The sequence below is a fragment of the Lichenostomus cassidix genome, chromosome 19, assembly GCF_008360975.1.
Source record: "Lichenostomus cassidix isolate B80296 chromosome 19, HeHo_3.0, whole genome shotgun sequence".
Lineage (NCBI taxonomy): Eukaryota > Metazoa > Chordata > Aves > Passeriformes > Meliphagidae > Lichenostomus > Lichenostomus cassidix.
The window spans coordinates 3,076,110-3,090,641 of record NC_139499.1 but is presented as its reverse complement, the minus strand read 5'-3'; the positions used below and the strand labels follow the sequence as shown (position 1 = coordinate 3,090,641).

Below are 14,532 nucleotides of genomic sequence, written 5' to 3'. Positions count from 1 at the left end.
TTTATCCTAGTACTACTTTACACAGTACATTATCACTTGTAAATGTTAAATTCATATATGCGAAAGCCAACATTTGCCATTCACCCATTTATCACTCTCACACGGAGGGATGTGCGGGTTCACATGAAGGTTTGGTGGCTGTGCACTGCGGAGCCCCGGGGCTCTGCTGCCCCTCCAGTCACTGTGCGTCCCGCCGATCGAGCCTGGCGAAGGCGTTGAAGAGGGAAGTTATTCTAGTGCTGAATAAACTATTTGGAATACAAGTGCAGCGGCTGTGGGAGGGACAGGAACGGGCGGGGGGGGCGAGAGGAAGGGGCGGGAAGTTCTTTCTTGAAGTTTCGAGCTCGACGAGAAGGAAGTGTGACGGTCGCACTAGTCGAGCCCGCGGAGCCGGACCGGAGTTCGTATCCCCTGGGAAGGTGGGTCAGCGACGGAGCCTGAGGCAGCCCCTCCGCCCTGGGCAGCGGCACTTGCCCGGGCTCTGCCCGCTCCGCTCCGCTCCGCAGCCGCCCGGGGGGCTCTGCTCGCGGGGCTCCTCGCCCGCGGGGCTCGGGGCTGGGAGGAATCGGCTGTGGGGAGAGGGGATGCGCTTTGGAGGTGGCTTCAGGGCAGTGTCAAAGAGCCCCGACAATTCCCGTCATTAACCCCCGGACTTTGCACCAGCGCGCTCGGACCTGCTTGCTCTTGCAATTATTTTCACATTCATTTCCCAATGTTTCCCCTTTTCTCTGGGTTTTCTTGGCCCGGCTGCCGTGTGTGTGCCCTTCTTTGTGTGTCCAGCGAAGGGCAGCAGAGTGTACTGATTTAGGGGGAGCTAGAATTTATTAATTTAAGAGAACTAGAAGCTGGATAATAATTATAATTTTTGAACTGATTTAGAAGGCCAGAGATTGGATAATGATTTACTAAGATTTGCTTGCTGAAGACAATTTATTATTCACTTAATGAATTTGTGCCTACCTATTATCGGGGAGGATAGAAGAGAGCCAAATAATTGAGAAAAACTGAGTGTGAGTCACGGAGTGTGACTGAACATCCTGCTCTCGGACCCCAGAACTGGTACAATTCAGTTCTAAGGCTTGGACTTGGACCAAGAACCAAGGGAGCATGCGCAAGGGAACAGGGTGAAGAGTTCATCCTGATGAAGACTACTGACTTCACCCTCATTAATCATTCAGGACCCTTGCCCACAATTATTCTGTGACACTGCGCTTGCACGAGCATATGTAAATGAACTTTGAACTCATCATAATACGAAGCGGGAATAGGTAATGAATATATATAGGCACTTTGTGTAACTTTATGCATATGTAAACTGTAACCTAATATAAACCTAGTGAAGTGCTGCTGAGGTGTGCAGGTCTCTGGAGGGGTACCCCCCATGCACCCCAGCTGGAATAAACACATACCTACTTCATAACTGAGTTGTGGACTCAATCCGTGCCTCAGTACAAGTCTGATGAGGAGTGGCTGAGGGAGCCAGAGGCTCAGCCTGGAGAAAAGGAGGCTCTGGGGGCACTTTCTCATTCTCTACAGCTCCCTGACAGGAGGGTGCAGTCAGGTGGGGGTCAGGCTCTTCCCCAAGGGAACAAGGGACAGGACAAGAGAAAACGACCTCAAGATGCACCAGGGGAGGTTCAGGTTGGATATTGGGGAAAATTTGTCACAGAAAGAGAGGCTGCCCATGGTAGTGGTAGAGACACCATCCCTGGAGGGGTTTAAGAGATGTGTAGATGTCACAATTTGCAACATGGGTTAGGGGTGGCCTTGGCAGTGCTGAGGGAATGGTTGGATTCAGTGGTGTCAGAGAGCTTTCCCAAACCTGATGATTCTGTGATAATTTATGAAGTGTTTTTAATAACATACCTCTTCAGGATCAGGATGGCCAACCAGGAAGGGCGGCTGCTGATTGACTTGAACACGAACTATGCCGACGTGGTGGTAGATATTGGGAAAATACATTTAGGAAAGATTTTCAGAAAGAAGAGTTCTTGCAACCAGAGAACGGAACGAAATGTCCTTTCCATAGCAATGTGTGCATTGCTGAATTCAGGAGGAGGAATAGTGAAGATGGAGAGTGAGGACAGAAATTACAGCTTCCAGGAGCATGGCATTGGTGAGGACATAGAGAGGAGCCTCAGAGATTGTGTCGGCGGCAGCAACACTTCTGAATACTTCACGTGGATGCAGAAGGGGAGTAACCTGCTGCTTTTTGTTAAAACATGGAGCTGTGGAGGCACAGAGCAGGGAAGTGCAGCCACAAAGCCACATCTCTGCAGCTTGAGCACTGGTTTGTTTTGGAGGTCTGACACTTCAGTTTACCCTGTGACTTCAAGAGATGTGCCTGAATTCCTGAGGAAGAAAAAAGATGCCAAGTGGCTCAATGAGAATGGGCTGAGCACCAAGAGAGCTCGGTTAACTTTGGGTGAGGGAGCAGAGGAGACTCCTCTGAACATCGAGGAGCACGACATCCAGATTGCCGCGGCCAGGTTTATAGAGAGGGACAAAGTGCTGCTTGGGGAACACCTGCATTTCACAGAGACAACACATATTGAATTTAAGGAATACAGTACCAAGTGTATCTTGGAATACGTTAGAAAAAACCTTCCTAAATATGTATCTGCCTTTGCAAATACTGAGGGTGGATATTTATTTTTTGGTGTGGATGACGATGGCAAAGTCACCGGAAGCCACAGTGATGTGGAGAAAGAAGCCTTAAAACAAACAGTGGCTGATGCTGTTCGCTCAACATCTGTCTATCACTTCTGTGGCTTTAAGACTGGTGTGCAATTCCAGACACACATCCTGGGTGTTTATGACCAAGCAGGCTGTTCTCATGGCTATGTCTGTGCCGTGCACATTGAACCTTCCTGCTGCCCTGTGTTCGATGGTGACCCTGAATCCTGGATGGTGATGGGTGACAAAATTGAAAGACTGAGTGTCAGGAAATGGATGGAGCTCATGACAGCTGCAGACCCAGGTAAAATCTGCATTTCTATTAGTGCCAACTTCATTTCTGCCTGGGGCTGTAAACGTGAAGGAGGAAAGACCAACTTGTTTTGATGAGTGTTGTCACCAAACCTAGAAAGGGCCTTTGGCCCATGCCCAGCCATGGGCACTAGGGTGACAGTGCAGTCACTGGCCTGCAGTGGCACCCTGCTCTCTGAGCCTGCTCAGCAGGACTTCTTGAGGCACTTCCAAATGGAATAGGCCTTCCTAGGCATCCCATATCCCTAAATGAAGTGGGAAGATTCAAGATCACCCAGAAGCTACCCTTACTCTTAGTGAGAACTGCAGTAAACACTTGAAGTTGACTTTGTGTACTGTGATGTTTAGGAGAGAGTGATGTCCTGTTGGCAGTCTGGCCCTTGAGGTGTCCAAAAGGGGCTATTCTTAAAACAAAAGAAGTCCTTCCTTTTGCTGCTTCCCATGGGGAGCACCTTGCACAGGTGCTCAGTGCAGCTCTGTGGTTGTTAAGGGCTGTTTTTAAGGAGCAGGGTGTAAGGCTTGTTTGAAGGCACTTTGCCCCACTTCATTGTGAAATCCCTCCCCTTCCAAAGCTTGAGTCCCAGGCTCATCCCACATGGGAATCTAGATCTTGGCTTTGACCTGCTAAGCCACCTTTTAGAGAGAGCCCTTTGTCTTCTACAGCAAATACAGGTCATAGAATCATGGAATGGTTTGGGTTGGAAGGGACCTTAGAGATCATCCTGTCCCACCTGCCTGCCATGGGCAGGGACACCTTCCACTAGATGAGGTTGCTCCAAGCCCCATCCAACCTGGCCTTGGACACTTCCAGGGCTGGGACAGCCACAGCTTCTCTGGACTCCCTGGGCCAGGGCTTCACCACTGGAGTCCTGGCATTCTGAACTATTTAGGCAGGATTTTCATGGGAAGGATTACAAAGGGAGGTTTTAAATTAATCATTTTAGTTACTCTTTAGTGTTGGGTTACCAGTTCATGAGGAAGGATTTTGTTGGGTATAATATAAATTTCTTCTCCCCCAAGATCTATCCTGTCTGGCTGACGATTTTAGGATTCAGCTCAGTTTGGCAAATGGCCCTCCTCTGAGCAAGCCAGTTTATGGTAAAGCTGATCTCCAGTGTGTGGCTGAACTGCAAGGATGTCTCTACCCAGGTAAGATATTTCTTCTGGACTTCTTTCTTCATTTAAGCTTGCATTTGACAGGACTTCCAGGAATACAGTATTATATAAGTTCCAGATTTTATGCAAAGCGTTGTTAGGGTGTCTGAGAATGTTGATTTCCCTGATTTTTCAGCTCTTTTGATGTCATCTCCTTTTTTTTTTCCCCCACTAAGTATAATCCCTCATGCACACAATTCCTGAGAATATATCTGATGTTCCAAGGCTTTGAGTACTGTCTGACCTCTGTTATGCTCAAAAGTCTTCTCAGGGAGGAAAAAGAGAGAATAAATTATTTTGAGCATAATTGAAATCAAAGTAGTGAATCACTTTGATGACCTCGTGGTATAGCATCTTCCCCTAGTAACTGGTGTGTTGAGTAAAGTATTTGCTGTGTTTTGCTCTTCTAATTTTTCTTTTTCTTTTTTTTTTTTTTTTTCCTAGTGAGTTCTAATGAAATCAAATGGAAGCCAGAAACCATCTGCACCAATCTGTTCTCAGAGTATCCGGGATTAGAGGATTTATTGAGAAGACAACTCCATGGACTTACCAGGGGGGTACTGATACTTTCCAGGAGCTGGGCAGTTGACATTGGACTGCAGAAAAACCAGGATGTTGTGTGTGATGCTCTATTAGTAGCTGACAATCAGTATCCAGTGTTGTTCACTGTAGTCAAAGATGCCTCTTGTGTCATGTCTGGAAACTGGAAAGAAACTGCTCGTGCTTTAAAGCAAAAATTGGTCAATGACGGGGGATATACTTCAAGAGTGTGTGTGATTCCCCAAATCCTGCAGCTGAATGGCACAAATGACCAGATGGGAGTTGCAGAGAATGATGCTCCCTGGCAAGAAGCCCAGTCTGATTCCATCAGCTTGTACCCAAAGAATTACATCCTCACTTCCAGGGATATCCCTGCCTTCCTGCAAGCACTTGTGATTGTTGTACTGAGCTTTAAGTCCTACTTGAGCGACAGTCTTGGCTGTGAGATTTTCAACCTTCTCACTCTCAGACAATATGAGCTGATCTCCAGCAACCTGCACAAAGTCAGGAAGCTGTTTGTCCTTGGTCTTCTGGAACTGGGAAAACAATCGTGGCTTTGAAGCTTATTGAGAGAATAAAGAACACTTTTCGCTGTTCTGCAGAGGAGATACTTTACGTTTGTGAAAATCAACCCTTGAGGAAATTTGTGGGGTAAGCAGTCATGTGTCTTTCCTCTTTTTTCTGTCATTGCACCTTCTATGTCTACAGCACAAGCCCTTGTGATTTTCCCTCTCTTTGCCTAAGTTTTAACTTTGCCTGGCACAAACACACAACCTTCATCTCAAGAAAGGAGTTTATAGTCAAAGTGGGATTGAGCTGAGCTGTGGCCCAGATCCAGCACTCAGTGATTGCAGAGAGCATCCCACATTTGGGGACTGCAGGACTGTGCTAGACCTTCCAAAGCCAGTGACCTCAGTGTAATGGTCTGTTAGAGCTGGTGCTGACCCCAAAAGTGCCCATCTGCTGTTCCCTGCTGCTGCCCCAGCACATTCTGTGGAGGGTCTGCTGCAGGCTCTGTGCAGCTGTGCCAGGAACTGCTCTTGGTCCTGGGCCATGTAAACATGGAGAACAGAGGCTTCTTTTGGGAGAACATTTGAGGCAGAGCAGTTCCCCAGCCCTGTTCTTGCTGCATTTCCACTTGTGGCAGCATGGGGAGGTCAGCAGGCCACCAAGGTGGACAAGGCATGTGGCATCAGGGAATTGCAGCCTTGTCAGTGCCCAGCAGCAGGTCCTGGCCCCAGCAGCAGCTCCTGGCCCCAGCAGGCAGCAGAAGTGCTGCCAGTCCCAGCTCACCCTGGCAGAAAAGGGAACCCATCTTTCCTGCAGGAGCCCAGGCACCACGGGAGAGCAGGGCAGAGGGACCCCCAGGGAGCCTTGACATGGGGGCCATGTAGAAAGGTGGGCCTGAGGCTCCTCCAGGTCGAGATCCACAGGTGATAGGGGCTGTGCAGCAATGCCTATGCACAGCCAATCCCTTGGAATAAATATTTCCATGGGGAAAACAACACAGCATGCTCCAGCTGAGAAGGGCAATCTGTTGTTTGGCAGGGCGAGCCCTCCAAGTAAGAACGCTGGAGAGATGGAAGCAGTCAGTAACAACTGGTCATATCTGCTGTTGATTGACCTTGTTTGGGTTTCTGTTTCCTTTTTCATAGAAATCAGAACTGCCAGGCTGTGACACGTGTTACCTTCATGAAGAAGGACTTCCCACATGTGAAACACATTGTGATTGATGAAGCTCAGAATTTTCGTCGTGATCAAGGAGACTGGTACCAACGTGCCCAGTCCATATTCAACGAAAGAGGTGGTGTTTTCTGGGTCTTCCTGGATTTCTTCCAGGCCACCTACTCAGAGGACTGTAGTCTTGACTTTTCAAACCTCTACCCTCAGGAATGGATGACCAAAGTGGTGCGTAATGGCACGCAAATATGTGATGCCATGTTTGATCTAATGTCACAAATCCTGAAAAAACGTAAAGCTGGTGCACTCACTGAAGTGCTGGAAATGTTGTTGAGACAGGCAGAATGTGCCCATTCTTTGTCAGGTGACTATGTCAAAAAGGACTATAAGGACGTAGGTGAAATGAAAAAGTATGTGATCGAGCAGTGCAAGAGCTACATTAAGCAAGGTTATCGCTTCGGAGATATTGCAGTCCTGTACAACAAATGTGATAATGCCTGGATGTTCAAAATGATGCTGCAACCTGAGCTAGAAATTCAATTAACAAGGAGCCTGGTGAGGAAGGTTGTGGGGCCAGCAGAGAATGTTTCAAAAGACATCATTGTTCTTGACAGCATCCGACGCTTCTCAGGCCTAGAAAGGAGGATTGTGTTTGTCATCCACCTTTATGGTTTAGACTTTGGCATACATCCCAGTCTTTTGCTCTGTGCAGTGTCCAGAGCCAACACCAAACTCCATTTGCTGTATAACAGTAAGTGGCGATAAAAATGAAAACTGACCCAATTAAAATGTAAAACTTTGGTAACTTTTATTTCATTAATTTTAAGCATAAAATTTGGAATTTTAATTATAATGGCTGGGAGGAAAATACACAAAGCAGCGCTGGGTGTGCCTGGGAGTCTTCGCTCAGCCAGCGACACACGCCCGGCTCTTTCTTGCCTCTCCTTTTATACTGAACTCAGTTTCCTTCTGCACTTGCATTCTGCTGTTGCTGAGGTTTGTCAGCCAATGCAGGGATATCTCCTGTGCTTGAGTCTTGCTGTTACTAGGGGTCTCAAAGGCTACAAGGCAAAGGAAAGCCAGGAAGGGGAGGGAGGCAGTTCTAAGGACTGCAAGGTGAGGCAAAACTAGGAAAGGGAAGGGGGCAGGGCTCAAATGGGCCAGAAAGCAGTTACAACACAACTTTTATAACTCAACCACAGAGGAACGTACCAAGGAAATGTCTGTGCTTTATAAAGAAAATCCTGTCTCTGAGTCCCAGTTTTATTCTTTATAAGGGCAACCCCACTCCTCTTGGCAGCTCTCTTTGCCAATTGTTTCTAGGGCTAAACTGCACTCAGTGCACCCACATTTAAAACACTGCACTTCTGACACGAATCACAGCTGCATTTATTACAGTGGTTTTGATTGGCCCAAAACATCAGAAAGGTCTCTTTAACATCTAAGAGAAATTTAAACTCTTCAAAAGCTGTTGTAGTAGGCCTGAGGAAGTGTCTGACGGGTGGAGAGTAGCACAAAAATGGTTCTTGTGTGTCCTGAGTGAAAGTTCTGCAAGTTTTTCATCAAGTCCAGCAGAGCCAATCTCTGATAGCTCTGAAGGTGATAGACTTGTTGCTGGCCAAGTGTGAGCCAATTAAAGGTGCTAGTTACAACTCCGTGAAAACATATTTAAGAAAAAAATCAAAACCTGGTAGGCACACACTTCTTTGTAGTTAGAAGAGGAGGAGGTGGAAATAGTATCCTCCAACTCGGTTAGGTAATTCAATCACTTTGCAACTTTAAGTTTAGAGCCAGTCTGCCCTTTCTTCCTTGTGTCCTCCTACCAGTGCCCTATCTCACTTACCTCATGAGATTAGTGTGTGTTTTTACAGTTTTTTTCTTTCCCCTCTCCTACACATCAGCAGCAGGAGAGAGCAGAAGTGCCTGGCATTTACTCAGGGTCAAACCACAACAGTGGAAAAGGTATTTTTAAGAGGTCTGTATTCAGACAAGGATTCCTCTGCATACTGGAATGTTTCACTCATCCAGTGATACCATAGAGCAGCCTCAGGGAAATATAATGTCACAACCAGAAACTGCAGTGGGTTCCCAGCATTTCCTTATTAAAATGGGACTCTTGAAGCATTCAAGTCCCCCAGCTGTTGCAATAGAGTGTTTATGTTGACAGCCCAATTCTTACTGCCATGTCAAATGTGACATCAGCAATGTGGCTCTTCAAACTCCAATTGTAAAAACCCTGTTGAGAATCTACCACCTAATTACGTCTTTTCCTTCTGTCTGGGCTGCCAACTATTGGTGGAGCTTTGCCAATGTCTGTAACATTGTATCTTTAATTGCTTACTCTGATATTAAATTTCATAAAGCTGGGTTAATAGTGACATGGTAATGTCATATTTGCTCAGGGTAAAAAACTAACCAGAACACTATTTTACAGAGACTTCTGTACAATTTTCTTATCTTTCTGCTTTTCTATAATAAAGGTTTTTTACTGATCTTTGAGATCTCTTGTGTTTGTGGCTGCCAGCAATCCTGATCTGAAAATGGAGATCACAGCAAAGGCCAGTGTTCCTGGAATAATAGGAATTTCCAAGGAAGTGGGAAGAGATTTCCAGTGCAGGCAGTAGTTTGATGAGGAGACACATGCAGAACAACAAAGGGATCAGACCCAGCCAGCACAGGTTTAAGAAAGGCAGATCCTGCCTGACCAGCCTGATCTTTTATGACCAGCTGACCTGCCCAGCAGATGAGGGAAAGGCTGTTGATGTGTCTACCTGGACCTCAGGAAAGTCTTTGACCCTGTCTCCCACAGCATACACCTGGAAAAGCCATCAGCTCATAGCTCAGACGGGTGCATCTTCACTGGGTTGAGGAGAGGCTGGATGGCCAGGCCCTGAGTGGTGGAGAATGTCTCTGCACTCATTTGGTGTCTGGTCACTAGTGGTGTCCCCCATGGCTCAGTGTTTTAATGCCTTTACTGATAAACTGGATGAAGGGATTGAGTGCATCCTCAGTAAACTTGCAGACAACACCAAGTTGGTGCAGAGAGAGTAGGAACAAGAAAAAGAGAAAAGCACCTTCCCACAGCTTCAGGCTTGGAGAACTCAAGCAGCTGGAGCTGCGCCAGAAGGAAGCATCTCAAGAGAAGGCATTCTTCAAGTAGCCCTTCTGTTCGCAGCCTTCCCAGGCTGCAGAGAGCTGTTTGCTTCTTTCTCACCCAGATACAACGCCTTACCAGCAAAGACTGCTTGACCATAACCTCTTTCCACAAGGGTCTCTGTGATATTGGACAAGAGGTTTGAATGCTGCAGATCACCTGTAAAACACAAAACACGAAGGATGCTTATAGTTTCATCACTAATACAACAACTCTGGTAGCATCTAGTTCTGTGCTGCAATCAATACTCATCTGACTCATAGTCTTCCCTGCGCTGCCTCCCTGTAATTCCTAACCTGGCACCCTGCTCACGCTCCCTCTCCCTGTCACAATCCTCGCCTTACCTACTGGAAGCCTCAATTTTGGATGTGGTCTTTGACATGAGGCAGGTCCCTTTTGTGACATGATCAATCTGCTGAAAAATTTGAACTATCATACATGACAGAATCTAGAATTTCAGGAAGTTGCAATGCTCCTGAAAAAAATACAAAAAAAGTCACAACATTTGTTAAATTACTTACAAAAGCATCTTACCACCCCTGAACATACAACTCAAAACCATAAACTTAAACACTCCTTGCATCCAAAACTATATTCCTCACTATGTCTTCAAAGCCTCTCTTGCTTTAGATGCCAGAAGTACCTGCCAAAAAAAAGCTGAGATGAGCTGAAAGATCCCCCTCATTGAAATGAGAGGACAGGTCTCACCCTAGTGAATCCCAAAGAGAGAGAATAAACTGCTTTGGCAGAGGCTGGGGTTAATATACCCCTGGCTGGGCCTGCCTCTCGTCCCCACCATGCCTGAGAAAAGGGTGGAAGCAAATACCACCTGGTGTAAAAGCCCTCAGAGGAGGTACAGCTGTTTGGCACCTCTGACTTAAATTTAAGGTGAGTAAAGGGTTTGACAGAGAAGAAAACTTTGAGAAAATGATTGCACCTTCTTTTTTCATATAACTACTTTGAGCAAAAGGGCAGAAATAAAACTCTGTGTTTTGGTAGCATAGCTAGATGAGTTGGAAAATTTGTTGTTAACTTGTATAATTATTCCATGGAGATTACTAAGTAGTACTCCACATGTGATTAAGTAGAGGGGTGAAGATTAGTAATTATATGAGTGGGTGACTCATTTGGACTCATGTGACTCTCACTGGGATCTCTAATTAGGGCTATATACATTATAAATAAAAGTGTGGCATTAGGGTGATGTATGTGCAAGGCTCACTCCTGTACGAGACATTTGGTACCAGGGTATGGGTAGAAGTGCCCTGAAAAGAGGATTTAAACCCTTAAAATGCTGAGAAAGGGGAGCTTCCTTCAACTGAACTCCTTGAAATGAGGGAACAGGGAAAGTGTTTACCTCCACCTAAACTGAAACAATGGCACATTAAGGGCTTCTCCCCTTTAATTTAATCCCCTAAAATATTGGAAAAAGAGGGGTTTCACTCAGTTTAAGTCTCTCGAGTGACAGGAAAAGGGGGATTTTCCCTCAATTCAAGCCCTTAAAAAGGAGGGCTGAGTGGGCTTCCCCCTTAATTTAAACCTTAGGATGATGAAAATGGGGGAGTTACCCTTATTTCAGACCCATAAAATAGCATTGTAAAGGTTTTCCCCATCCCCTTAAACTTGAAAATAATGGGAAAAGGGGATTCCCTGTCAGCTCAGTTTGTTCAAACCTCAGCTCTGCCCCACCATGGCCACAGCACTTGTCCCCCCGTCCCCTCTTTTCAGGGCGGGCGGTGCAGAGTGGAAGAGAAGGAGAACGAGGAGCGGGGTTATGCAGATTAGGGGCACAAAGGGGCTGCTGGGAAGGGTTTTAATAGAGATTTTCGGGGTTCGAGGGGGTGAGTGCTTAATACCCTGTCGGGGGTTGAGAATTTCTTCCCATTCCTGTTGCTACGCAACAAATGGCCCGATGTTCAGAGCGATCAAGCCTTTTGTAAAAAGACAAAGGCTAGGTTTGGGCAGGGCAAGGTGGGGGAGAGCCGGTCCTGGGAACTGACTCTCGTGGTTCGGATGCTGAGGGTAGAGGCTGCTGGCTCTTGGCTTTCCAGCTGCTACCAGAGGAAATCCAACGGTGCCCTGCTTCTCTTCTCTCCTGGCTGGGTGAGCTTTGATTCAACTTTTCTCCTCACGGGGAGGGGCACGTTTCCCCCCCCCGCCCCGGGCTGCATTCCCTCGTGGCTGCTGCCGGGAGAGAGTCCGGCTGCCTCTGCTGCCTGCCCCCGCCCTCTGCCGCACGAGACCGCGGCGTCTGCTGTAACTGCAGAAATTCTCGCTGGCCGGAGAGAGAGAGAGAGCGCCCGCTCCTGCTGCCCTGTTCCCTCGCTGCCCTGAGCTGTTCCTGCTGCGCTGCGTGTTCCTCAGCCCGTCCGCCATTGCAGTTGCCGGACGGTGACCTGACCCTGCGCCACAGCGCCACCTGCAGCCGCTCGGGAGTCATCGCACCTGCCCTGCCCGGCCGGGAGCTCAACAGCGCCCCTGCTGCTTGCAACCGTGATTGCACCACACGGGAGAAAGTTCAGCAGCTCACATTATCTGCTGTTTGGTTTTCTGGTTCTAGTTGTGGTTTGCTATTATTGTTATTGTTTGTTTATAGATACTAGTAAAGAACTGATACTCCTTTTTCCCATACCTTTGCCTGAAAGCCCTTGATTTACAAAATTAAATAATTCAGAGGGAAGAGAAAAAAAAAATCACATCCTCTGCTCTAGGAGAAGGTTCAACCTCTCTCGGCAGACACCTGTCTTTCAAACCAAGACATACCCCTAACAGCATGGAAAAGTCAGGGCTTCCTTCAATTGATACCATTAAAATCACAGGGGAAGGGGATTCCCCCTCAATGTGCACACAGACAATTACGGCAAAGGAAGATTTCCCCCCAGTAGAAACCCCTTTTCTCCTAATAACGCCTCTCTTTTCTGGGGGCACTGTGGAGGAACTGGGGGCTCTGGGGAGGGACTGACAAGATGAAAGGGGAGAGTTGAAAGTTTCCCCCGGGACACTACCTGCTGCTCTTTAATAGGAGAGTTTTTCCCTCGGCATTTCCTTGGAGCGATGCTCCGTGCCCAGGTGCATCCGGCTGCTCCCCAACCCCTGCTGGATGTTCCAACCATCGTTCCCGGAGGGACACTCGGGATGTCCCCGCTGGCTCTCTCGACTAGCAGCTCCCTGTGCGGGTATCCCTCTGAAAGCAGCCTCTGGCAGTGTGGGGAAATACACCAGTTTAAAAATTTTGTATAACTTTAGTCAAAAGGTTTTGTTTGTCTTACCCCAGGAAAGGTAATTTTAAGGCTCTTTCCAGGGCATTGTTCTACCAGGTGAGGTCTGATAAACTCAACGTATCAGCAGACGGGGGATAACCAAAAAAATAAAGGGCTATCAGCAGACAGCAGTGGCTATCTACAAACATCTACCCCAGACCACCTGCAGCATTGGTGAAGACATCTGGTCAGAAAAGGACTGATAGGAAAATTGAAGAATGAAAAATCTAATTAACATCAGAGCCAAGGAGATTCGGATCCAGTGGGAAACTGAATATTGGGGGTTTGCTCAACTCTGGACCAATGAACCAAATACATTTCCTGATCCAATACAAATACACTGATCCAATACATTTCTGTGTATTTTGACTGTATAAAATATCTGAAAAATCTAGTAAATCCATGTATCATGAAATTATTCTCTCTGCACAGCCAGGCTGTGTATGGATCAGATGATTTCTGTGGTACATCCTTGCCAGATAATAAAGTAATGCCTTGACTCTCTAACATTAAACATGTTGTTGGAGGGTTTTTGTTTTTCCCGCAGTTTCGCTGACAGCAGGAGCTTCCCCCTCTTCCTTGTCACTGGTCACACCTGGGGCTGCTGCACCTTGGAGTGGGGAACATAGATAAGTCTCATGAGGTGGAAGAAGGCACCAGAGGTTTTGTTGCTTGTTTTTGGTGGAAAATCCCTAGGAAAGGACGTGGGTCAAACCTGCTTTGTGGGAGGTTTCACTAGCATCATCTTGTGTTGGACAGGGCTGCCTGTGATTGAGGCAAAACAGCTTTCAGTAAAGGATGCTGTGTCAGTCACCAGGTAGATCTGCTTCCCTTTGGTGTGATCATGGAAACTGGGAATGGAGAAGAATGTCTCATGTTTGAGTCTGGAGCTGTGGCTGTCCTAAGTTGATCTGGTTTGATAACTGCACTATTAGAAAGGTGGCAGACTTGACATTGTGTGAGGCACTTATTTGTGGAATATGAGGAAGCGACTGTTCTGTTTTCCTATTTGACAAAGGAGAGGCTTCTGATTTAAATGAGAAAAAGAGACATTTTCTTATCTTCATCGGTTATGAGAGAATTTGACACATTTAATTACTTTTCATTATGCACGTACATTTTCACATCCACTAATTTTTTTATAATTGCTTCCAATGACATCTTATTTCTTTGGTTCTGAATGGCCCCATTATGAATACGTGGTAACTCATTGACAAGCTAATTCTCTGTGTTGCATTTCACAGTAACAAATTCTGTATTCTTAAATATTATGTCATGATGTGGTTTTACCTCATTTAGTGTGATTTTTGATGGCTTTTTGATTTTTAGCTTTGTTTTGTTCCTGTATTTTTAACCTCCCTCAAGACTCTGTTCTGATTTGTCCTGTAATAAAGTGAGTACTATTTGGAGCAAGGTGTCTTGCATGTTTTATGTGTTTTAAGTGAAAAATGCACGAGATACCCTTGAATTCTTGCCCCCCCCCCTTTTTTTTTTTGTTGTAAGACAAAACTAGACTAAAACTAGAAGTGCAGAAGAGACCATAAAGCCTGTATACAGATTTTTAAAATATGTGAAATTGTAAAATATGTTTGTGTTCTTTAGGAAGTCCCCGGCCTGTGAGCACAGCAGGCGGCAAGTCCCTGTTTGGCAGAAACTTCTACTTCTCTCTTCTCTTTTTCCTTGCCCTGCCCCTCCCCACCCAGCCCAGCCCAGCCCTGCCCTGCCCAGCCGACGTCGTGCTCTCAATGTGTATTT

At 46.5% G+C, this 14,532-nt stretch overlaps 1 long non-coding RNA gene and 1 pseudogene across 2 annotated transcripts; one reads left to right on the top strand and one right to left on the bottom strand.

The window, feature by feature from the left end:
* Positions 1–283: 283 nt before the first annotated feature.
* Positions 284–8,862, top strand: LOC146428971 (schlafen family member 11-like; annotated as a pseudogene). Its single transcript, XR_014855819.1, has 5 exons — positions 284–419; positions 1,875–2,980; positions 4,009–4,137; positions 4,588–5,334; positions 6,339–8,862. The product of XR_014855819.1 is annotated as a schlafen family member 11-like (transcript).
* A 125-nt stretch (positions 8,863–8,987) lies between these two features.
* Positions 8,988–10,236, bottom strand: LOC146428970 (uncharacterized). The gene is made up of 3 exons (XR_014855821.1): positions 10,120–10,236; positions 9,862–9,992; positions 8,988–9,676 (listed from the first exon to the last, which is right to left on the bottom strand). It is a non-coding gene; the product is annotated as an uncharacterized LOC146428970 (long non-coding RNA).
* Positions 10,237–14,532: the final 4,296 nt, after the last annotated feature.